The sequence below is a fragment of the Pan paniscus genome, chromosome 7, assembly GCF_029289425.2.
Source record: "Pan paniscus chromosome 7, NHGRI_mPanPan1-v2.0_pri, whole genome shotgun sequence".
Lineage (NCBI taxonomy): Eukaryota > Metazoa > Chordata > Mammalia > Primates > Hominidae > Pan > Pan paniscus.
The window spans coordinates 52,047,780-52,058,529 of record NC_073256.2 but is presented as its reverse complement, the minus strand read 5'-3'; the positions used below and the strand labels follow the sequence as shown (position 1 = coordinate 52,058,529).

At 45.3% G+C, this 10,750-nt stretch overlaps 1 protein-coding gene across 1 annotated transcript in view; it reads left to right on the top strand.

Moving 5' to 3' along the window:
* The first annotated feature begins 9,437 nt into the window (after nt 1-9,437).
* FUT10 (fucosyltransferase 10) overlaps nt 9,438-10,750 on the top strand; it is a 104,016-nt gene continuing 102,703 nt past the window's right edge. Inside the window, exon 1 of the mRNA XM_003830752.5 lies at nt 9,438-10,496. The gene's annotated coding sequence lies outside the window, so the exon portion shown is untranslated. The remainder of the gene's footprint in view (nt 10,497-10,750) is intronic.

Below are 10,750 nucleotides of genomic sequence, written 5' to 3'. Positions count from 1 at the left end.
GGGCCAACATGGTGAAACCCCATCTCTACTAAAAATACAAAACTTAACCAGGCGTGGTGGTGGGCACCTGTAGTCCCCGCTACTTGGGAGGCTGAGGCAGGAGAATCACTTGAACCTGGGAGGCAGAGATTGCAGTGAGCTGAGATCAAGCCGCTGCACTTCAGCCTGGGCAACAGAGCAAGAATGTCTCAAAAAATACATGAACAAATAGCGATAAAAATGGGCAACCAGCAGCCCTTGGTGCCGCTCTGCCTATGGAGTAGCCATTCTTTCATTCCTTTACTTTCTTAATAAGCTTGCTTTCACTTTACGAAACTTATGGACTCACCTCAAATTCTTTCTTGCTTAAGATCCAAGAACCCTCTCTTGGGTCTGATTGGGGACCCCTTTCCAGTAACAAGACCATTTTAATAACAAAAGTGTAAGAAGGACACAGTCTCAGTAAGGATGGCGTGTGTCCGGGAGGCCACCCACAGGTCCTAGAGGCTGCCTGTGGCTTCTTGCCACATGGGATTTCTCAACATAGCTCCTTACTTCATCAAGCCAGCAACGAGTTAAATTCCAGTCTGCTAAAACAGAATCTTAAATAATGTAATTATGGCAGTGACTTTCCATAGACTTTGCCTTATGCCATTGGTTAGATCAAGTCACAGGTACCACCCTCACTGGAGGGGAGGAGAAGATACAAGACATGAACACCAGGGAGTGGGACTCACTGGGGTCACCCTAGGGATACCCTGGATTTGACTGCAACTGAAACACATGAGAAATTTGATATGAAGTTTAAAAGCATTTATCATGATATTATGTAGTATTTAGTGAGGCAGAGCTTGCGGTGAGCCAAGATCCTGCCACTGCACTCCAGCATGGGTGACAGAGTGAGACTCTGTCTCATTAAAAAAACAAACAAACAAACAAAAAGTAATCTCCATTTCAAAAGAAGAATGAAAGAAAATTTAGCCGGGTGCAGTGGCTCACGCCTGTAATCCCAGCACTTTGGGAGGCCAAGACAGATGGATCAGCAGGTCAGGAGATCAAAACCACCCTGGCCAAGATGGTGAAACCCTGTCTCTACTAAAAATACAAAAATTAGCCGGGCGTGGTGGTGGGTGCCTGTTATCCCAAATCTTCGAGAGGCTGAGGCAGAGAATTGCCTGAACCCAGGAGGCAGAGGTTGCAGTGAGCTGAGATCGCACCACTGCACTGCAGCCTGGGTGACAGAGCGCGACTCGGTCTCAAAAAGAAAAGAAAAGAAAAGAAAAGAAAAGAAAATGTAATGCTATTTCAACATTCTCTATACATACCTGCATTCTCCTCTGTTACCACAGTGCACTATGTATTCCTCACTAGTGTTGTATTATTGTTATTGGTTTATTATCTCTTAGGCCTTGAGCTTTTCTGTTTTTTTGTTCTTTTTCTTTTTTTTTTTTTGAGACAGAGTCTCACTCTGTTGCCCAGGCTGGAGCGTAGTGGTGCGATCTCAGCTCATTGCAACCTCCACCTGCTGGGTTCAAGCGATTCTCTTGCCTCAGCTTCCCAAGCAGCTGGGACTACAGGCGTGTTCCACTATGCCCAGCTAATATTTACATTTTTAGTAGAGACAGGGTTTCACCATGTTGGTCAGGCTGGTCTCAAACTCTTGACCTCAGGTGATCCACCCACCTTGGCCTTCCAAAGTGCTGGGATTACAGGTGTGAGCGCCCAAGCCAGGCCAACGTTGAGCTTTTCAAGATTAAGGATGATGTCTTTTCATTTATTTATCCACAATCTCCTGTACAGTTCCTGGTACATAATAAATTCACAATAAATTAGTTGTTAGGTCTCTATTTGCTTATTTATTTAGAGACAGGATCTCCGTTGTCTTACCTTCCAGGCCTCTGCCACCTTCAGCCACTCCCACAGCAACTTTTCCCAGAGCTAACCCTGGGCAGAGTCAGGTTTCCTATGAAGTGTACACACACACACACACACACACACACACACATGAAACCCTGAAGTGTGGAAGGCAGCTTGTTGGAGGATTAAACCCAATAAAGTTGCTCATCTGTAAAGCATGTGTGTTTGCTTGTATACAATCAGAGGAATAAACCATTTAAGGAGAAGAAAAATACATAGTTTTTTGTTGTTGTTTTAGCAGAACCACAGAGCTCCCCAAAAGGAAGAGATGTGCGGGAATGAATTTAGACCCTCTCTCTATAAATCTTGTCAGGCACTGTGGCTCACGCCTGTAATCCCAGCACTTTGGGAGGCTGAGGCAGGTGGACCACGTGAGGTCAGGAGTTTGAGAGCAGCCTGGCCAACATGGTGAAACCCTGTCTCTAGTAAAAGTACAAAAAAAAATAGCTGGGCATGGTGCTGGGCGCCTGTAATCCCAGCTACTTGGGAGGCTGAGGCAGGAGAATTGCCCGAACCAAGGAGGCGGAGCTTGCAGTGAGCCGAGATTGCGCCACTGCACTCCAGCCTGGGCAACAGAGACTCCATCTCATTAAAAAAAAAAAAAAAAAAAAGAACCTCTCTCTGTAAATGTAATGACTAGCTGGAAGAAATGGGAGTCATTATCAGAGGTCTAGCATCCCTTTTTTTTGTTTTTTCTTTCTTTTTTTTTCTTTATTAACTTTCAGGGTTCTTTTGATCTAGCATCTCTTTATTAATGTGCTTTTTAGGTTGCCAAAATAATAATTGAGCAGCTAGAACTGCAAAGGAGGAAAGGAAAGAAAATTGTTGGAGCTGGATGATCTTGAGTTCAACACAATGATTGTAAGTCCTATGGAGAGGAGGGGGAGGAAGAGAAGTTGGTTAATGAGTACAAAAAAACACTTAGATAGAAGGATAAAGTCTGGTATTCGATAACACAGTAGGGAAATTATAGTTAACAATAATTTATTGCATATTTCAAAATAGCTAGAAGAGAAGAATTAGAATGTTTTCAACACAAAGAAAAGATAAATGTTTGAAGTGATGGATACCTCTATCACCCTAATTTCATCATTACACATTGTATACATGTATCACACATACCCCCAAAATATATGTAACTATGATATATCAATTTAAAAACACAAATAAATAAAATGTAAACAATACTTTTTTTTTAGAAGTCCTATGGGGAGGGTCATTTCTGCAGCCTCCTCTCTTGCCAATGAGCTCGATCATTCAGAGTTTTGCACCGGTGGATGAAGCGTGTTTTAACTGCCTCTCCATGAATATTCCTTAAATGATTCAATATTTGCTTTTGCTCATAAAAAAGGTTCAGTGGGGAATATCTGCTTCTATTTGTTTTACATTTGCTTCATATCTTGTTCACAGACAAAGAAATACTGAGATGCAAGGGGATGGAAGTTGAGGACTCTCAGATCCTGGGGTAGAGCATATTTGTGATTCTTTGTTCATTAGATGACTGTATGTTTATCACAGAACATAGACCAGGATGTGGAAAAAAACTAGCATTTTACATACCACATCTTCCCTCCTTTATCTACTTCATCTATCTTTTTATTCCATGTTAGAAGGGAAATATTTGGCTGGGCGCGGTGGCTCATGCCTGTAATCCCAGCACTTTGGGAGGCCGAGGCGGGCAGATCACTTGAGGTCAGGAGTTTGAGGCCAGCCTGGCCAATATGGTGAAACCCCGTGTCTACCAAAAATAAAAAATTGGTCGGGCGTGGTGGTGGGCACCCGTAATTTCAGCTACTTGGGAGGCTGAGACAGGAGAATTGCTTGAACTCGGGAGGTGGAGGTTGCTGTGAGCCGAGATTGTGCCACTGCACTCCAGCCTGGGTGACAGAGCAAGACTCCCATCTAAAAAAAAAAAGGGAAATAGGAAAGAGGTGATGAGGAAACAATCTAGAGGAATGACTTTCAAACTTGGTTATGTTCAAACATCAGAAGCAAATTGTTAACTGATTAATAATACAGATTTCATTGATAACATCAGAACTGCTGTGTCAGAAGCTCAAGGAGTAGAGCTCCCAGATGACTCACATATTAGATAGTGCCAGACACATTAGCAGTGCAAGAACTTGTATTTGAGAAGCAATGCTCTGAAACAGTTTGTACCCTCTTAGAAACAGGGGAATGCAAGAACTGAAGCTGCCTATAGAAGGTCACCAGGCTCCCTCTTTACTTGTTTCTTTTCTTTTCTTTTTCTTTCTTTTTTTTTTTTTTTTTTTTTGAGACAGAGTCTTACTCTGTCACCCACGGTGGAGTGCGGTGGCGCTATCTCAGCTCACTGCAACCTCCACTTCCCTCCTGGTTCAAGTGATTCTCCTGCCTCAGCCTTCCGAGTAGCTGGGACTACAGGCATGCACCACTACGCCTGGCTAATTTTTTAATTTTTTAGTAGAGATGGGTTTTTGCCATGATGGCCAGGCTGGTCTCGAACTTCTGACCTCAAGTGATCCTCCCGCCTTGGCCTCCCAGAGTGCTGGGTGAGCCACCCAGGCGTGAGCCACCGTGCCCAACTGGAGGAGCAGATTTTACAGGTGGTGAGAATTGAATTTTGGACATGTTACTTTTATTTTTTATTTTTTATTTTTTTCTTGAGAGGGAGTCTCGCTTTGTTGCCCAGGCTGGAGTGCCGTGGTGCGATCTCAGCTCACTGCGAGCTCCACCTCCCGGGTTCATGCCATTCTCCTACCTCAGCCTCCCAAGTAGCTGGGACTACAGGTGCCCACCACCACACCCGGCTAATTTTTTTTTGTATTTTTAGTAGAGACGGGATTTCACTGTGTTAGCCAGGATGGTCTCGATCTCCTGACCTCGTGATCCGCCCACTTCGGCCTCCTAAAGTGCTGGGATTATAGACGTGAGCCACCGCGCCTGGCCACTTTATTTTTTTAAAGACAGGATCTTGTTCTGTTTCCCAGGCTGGAGGATACAATCATAGCTCACTGCAGCCTCAAACTCCTGGGCTCAAGCAATCCTCCTGCCTCAGCCTTCTGAGTAGCTGGGACTATAAGTGGGTAGCACCCGACCCAGTTAATTTTTAAAATTTTCTGTAGATACAGGATCTTGCTCCGTGGCCCAGGCTGGTCTCAAACTCCTGGGCTCAAACAGTCCTCTGGCCTCAACCTCTGAAAGTGCCAGGATTATAGATGTGAGCCACCATGCCCAGCCTGAACGCGTTGATTTTCATTTGCCCACTAGACATTCAATTAGAGTTGTTAGTACCCAGCGGTAAGCACACAGCAGTCACTGCTCCATGCAATACTGAAAATCCACCCAGCAAATGTTGTCAGGTCCCTCTTCTCCAGGGGCAGGGAACATTCTGTTATTAGGGCCCAGTTTTGCTTTCTAGGAATGGCTCCCTGACACCTGGTTCACCAAAGCTCTTGGATTGATTCTCTGAAGCACCTTTCTTTTCCATTAGGCTTTGTGGATTCTTAGGAAGAAATGACTCCTGTTGGCAGCTGAGTGCCCTTCTAAGTCTGTATCTTGCCCACAGAAACTTGGGGCCTCAGAAACTTTTTTTTTTTTTGAGACAGGGTCTCACTCTGTCACCCAGGCTGGACTGCAGTGGTGCAATCTTGGCTCACTGCAACCTCCGCCTCCCGGGTTCAAGCAATCCTCATGCCTCAGCCTCCCAAGTAGCTGGGATTACGAGTGCTTGCCACCACACCCGGCTAATTTTTGTATTTTTGGTAGACACGGGGTTTCACCATATTGGCCAGGCTGGTCTCGAACTCCTGACCTCAAGCAACCCGCCCATTTCGGCCTCCTAAAGTGCTGGGATTACAGGCGTGAGCCACTGTGCCTGGTCAAAACATGTTCGCTATGTAAAACTTTTTAAACTTTGTGAACTTTCTATGTTAAGTCTGATTTCAGTCTACTCCGCTGGTCAAAAGCTGTATACATCATTTTTTTTTTTCAGACAAACTTCTTTCCAGACTTAATTGAGCTTACTTTGACTGTAACCGGCAGCTAAGAGAAGACATTTTTATGATTCTTACTGGCTCTTTCGTTTAACTGAAAGTTAGTACCAACTTAACTCTTTTAGATGTCTTAACAAAAGATCTTCCAGCCTCATCTTGAGGATCTTTTACTGGCTGGGGAGGCTGGAGATAAGAACAGGATTTATTTTCCAATCTGCTCAATTTTAATCTCTTGATAGTTCCTCTAAATTCTGTACAGCACCCCTTTCTCCTTATTTCTCTTATTTCTTTCTGGCAGTCCTTACAATATGCAGCTAAAAGACACCAACTAACACATTTAGCATTCTGCCTGGAAATCATTTTATCAAGGCATACAAATTAAGTATGTTTTATATCTTGTGAGTTGTTACAGGTAATAGTTTTACCAAGTATTTTACTGCTATCTAACATGTCATCATTTTTCCAGTTTGCTATAGCAGTTTTCTTAGCACCTTAAGAAAACCCTCAAATTTTAAATTCGTTTTGGAGTAAAACAGGCTCTTTACTATTTACAAGATTATTTCTCAGTTGCAAAAATTCTCTGTCCATGTTTTTCCCTTTATTACCATGTTTTTTCTCCTGTATTTCCCCCACTCAATCTTGGCTGCCACAATCCAACAGAGAGCATGGCACTGCCTTTTTTCTTTTTGCATCTGTAGTGGAAACCTTGGCAGCAGACAGTAAGTGCATCAGGTCTGTCAAACACAAGCATGCTTCTTGCTTTTTCAGTGTTGCCCAGGACTTGGTCCCTAAACCAATGCCACATATTTTAGGCTTTTGTTAAACAGCATCCCATTTCTAGATGGCACTTTCTTTTTTTGTTTGTTTGTTTTTTGTTTGAGACGGAGTCTTTCTCTGTCACCAGGCTGGAGTGCAGTGGCATGATCTCAGCTCATTGCAATCTCCGCCTCCTGGGTTCAAGCGATTCTCTTGCCTCAGCCTCCCGAGTAGCTGGGATTACAGGCACGTGCCACCACACCCAGCTAATTTTTGTATTTTCAGTAGAGATGGGGTTTCACCACGTTGGCCAGGATGGTCTCCATCTCCTTACCTCGTGATCCGCTCACCTCAGCCTCCCAAAGTGCTGGGATTACAGGCATGAGCCACCGCATCCGGCCATAGATGCCAATTTCTGTATCAGTTAGCTATTGCTGTATAACACACGCCTCTGAAACTCAGTGGCTTAAACAGTAAGCATTTATTCATGTTTGTGTTTCTATGAGTCGGTGGGTAGTCTGCTGACCTGGGGTTGCTCACATATCTGTGGTCATCTGGTGGACTGACTCGAGGCTAATTAGTCTAGGATGGCCTCACTCACATATCTTAGAGTTGGGTAGCAATTGACTGGGGCAACGGGTGACTGAGCCATTATCCCTCATGGTCCAGAAGGCTATTCTGCAGTTGGTTTCATGGCAGTTGCATAGAGTGGCAAGAAAATAAGTGGAAGTATGCTAGACCACTTAAGGCCTGGACCCGGAAATGGCATCCTGTCACTTCTGCTACATTCTGTGGCCAACACAAGTTGCAGAGCCAACCTTGAATTTGAATTTTCTTTCTTTCTTTCTTTTTTTTTTTTTTGAGATGGAGTCTCTGTCACCCAAACTGGAGTGCAACGGCAGTGATCTCTGCTCACTGCAGCCTCCGCATCCCGGGATCAAGTGATTCTCTTGCCTCAGCCTCCTGAGTAGCTGGGATTGTGGGCGCCTGCCATCACGCCTGGCTAATTTTTGTATTTTTAGTAGAGTCAGGTTTTCGCCATGTTGACCAGGCTGGTCTCAAACTCCTGACCTCAGGTGATCCACCCACATTGGCCTCTCAAAGTGCTGGAATTACAGGCGTGAGCCACCACACCCGCCCGAGTTTTCTTCTTTGATCTATGTGCTATATAGAAGTGTGTTGTTTTTATCTCCATGTATCTGGAGATTTTCTAATTATCATTCAGTTACTGGTTTCTGGTTTAATTCCTTTGTGGTCTGATAGCATGCTTTGTATGATGTCCATTCTTTGAAATTTGTTGAGGTGTGTGTGTTTTTTTTAAATTTTTTTAATTTTTAATTTTTTATTTTAAATCGAGTTTCGCTCTTGTTGCCCAGGCTGGAGTACAATGGCGCTATCTTGGCTCACTGCAACCTCCACCTCCCAGGTTCAAGCGATTCTCCTGCCTCAGCCTCCTGAGTAGCTGGGATTATAGGCGCCTGACAGCACGCCTGGCTAACTTTTTTGTATTTTTAGTAGAGACGGGGTTTCTCCATGTTGGTCAGGCTGGTCTCGCACTCCCAACCTCAGGTGATCCGCCCTCCTTGGCCTCCCAAAGTGCTGAGATTATAGGCGTAAGCGACCGTGCCCTGCCGAGGTGTGTTTTATGGCCCAGTATACATGCCTTTTGATGTTTATATATAGGTATGTGTATTAGGCCTATATCTAGGAATTTCTGGGTCACAACGTGTATATTCAGCTCTAGTAAATATGAACAGACGATTTTCCAAAGTGGCTGTCACAACTGCACCCCCAACAATAGTGCATAACAGTTCTATGTGCTTCACGGCTTTGTCCTTGTGTTGTCTTGTCAGTTTTAAAATCTGTAGCCATTTTAGTGGATGTGTAGTGTATATCATCATCGTGTTCATTTGCATTTCTTTAATGACTAAAAACATTAAGCATCTTTTTCACATACTGCCTGGCTATTTGGATTCGTCTTCGGTGAAGTGCTGTACTTATTGATTGCTTTTCGTTCTTATTGCTTTTAGGAGTTCTTGTTATATTCTAAATTCATTGTTAGATAAAATATACCAAAAATACCTTCTCTCATTCCGTAGATCAGTTTTCATTCTTTTTCTTTCTTGAGACAGGATCTAATCCTGTTGCCCAGGCTGGAGTGCAGTGACACAATCCTGACTCACTGCAGCCTTGACCTCCCAGGGTCAAGCAATCCTCCCACCTCAGCCTCCTGAGTGGCGGAAACCACAGGCGTGCACCACCACACCTGGCTAATTTTTAAAAATTTTTCGTAGAGACGGGGTCTCCCTATGTTGTCCAGGCTGGTCTCCAACTCCTGGGCTCAAGTGATCCTCTCGTCTCAGGCTACCAAAGTGCTGAGATTACAGGTGTGAGCCACTGCACCCATTTCTTATTTTCTTAATGGTGTCTTTTGATGAATAGAGTTTCTTACTTTTAATCATATCTAATTTATCAATCTTTTCTGTGTGTTTGATGTTTTTTAGACGTGGACACCATTATTATCAACCTGTTTTCATAGAAAAGTTGAGTTTCTTGGCACCAGAGCTCCGCAGGGTCGGGACCAGAGGGAGGCAGGCCCGAAACAGCAAATCGCTCTCAGGCTTCTGCAGTGCACCCAGCACTGCAGGACACCCAGGGTCAGCACCTCCTCAGATTTTGAGCCCTAAGTACCTCATTTGCCTTGCCCTAGACCCAGCCCTCCCAAAATGCTGAATTACCTCCTTAGGTTTATTACCTCCTAGACTAGGGCACAATAATTTTATTTGAGTTTTTGGATTTGGAACTCAGTAGCTTGAAGTCAATTAGCTTTCCTTTACCAGTGTCTAGTCCGTTTGGGCTACTATCACAACACACCTTAGTTTGGGTAATGCATGAACAACGGAACTCCACTGCTCCCAGTCTGGATGATGGGAAGTCCAAGATCAACAAACACGCTGGCAGATTCCTCATCTGTTAGCGTCTGTGCCTCATACAAGAGACCCTCTATGTGTCCTCACATGGCAGAAGCTCTCTCTGGTCTCTTTCATAAAGACACAGTACATTTGTAAATTTATATAGACTATAAAGGCACGAAATTCACATATGAATTTGGGGCAGGGTACAAACATTCACACCATAGCAACCAGTACAATCTTTTCTTGAATAAATGACTTTGACCTTTTTTTTTTAAATTTATTTTATTTATTTTTGTAGACAGTCTTGCTCTGTTGCCCAGGCTGGAGTGCAGTGGCTTGATCTCGGTTAACTGCAGCCTTTACCTCCTGGACTCAAGAGATCCTCCCACCTCAGCCTCCCAGTAGGTGGGACTACAGGCATGGGCCACTACACTCGGCTAATTTTTGTATTTTTTGTAGAGACAGGGTCCCGCTATGTTGCTCAGGCAGGTATCGAACTCCTGGGCTCAAGCGATCTGCCCGCCTCGGCCTCCCAAAGTGCTGGGATTACAGGTGTGAGCCGCTGCCACGCCTGGCCTGAATGGGTGACTGAATGCGCTCCAGTCCTAGTCCAGTTGGAGAAGCGGCGAGTTTCCCGTGTCTTGAAGAAGAGGGCCCCCGCAGCCTTCCCGAGAACTTTCCATAGGGCCGTGGCCTCAGGCGGACTGCGAACCAAGATCATCAGCAGGGGGCGGCCCAGTGTTCTTAGAACCCGGGTCCCACGAGCTTGTGAACAGGGCACGAGTGAAAACCCGGATCCAGGCTGGCTCCGCCGGAACGCGCCCCGAGCTCGCCCGCGCGGCCGCCTCCGCCGCTCCTGATCGGCTCTCCGGGTCTTCCCGGCGCCCAGGCTTGGGCTCATAGGGAGAAAGGAAGCTGCGCTGCGTTCTGCGGGGCGAACCCTGCTCCGCGCGAGGTGAGTGCGAGCGCCGCATCACATCTGGCCTCTGCGGTCTCTTGGTGGGGGTAGGGGCTTGATGCTGAGACACGGAAAGACGCTTTTCTGGTCCCACGGAAGCTGGGACACTACCTCCGGGAGTCACAGCCTAAGGAAACTCCCTCTCTGTACCGAGCAGGGGGTGCGTGTAAGAGACGGAATGGTGTGTACAAAATAATCCAAGTCTGTTTTGGAGACTTAGTGGCGCATAGGCAGAGCCACTGCCTGAGATT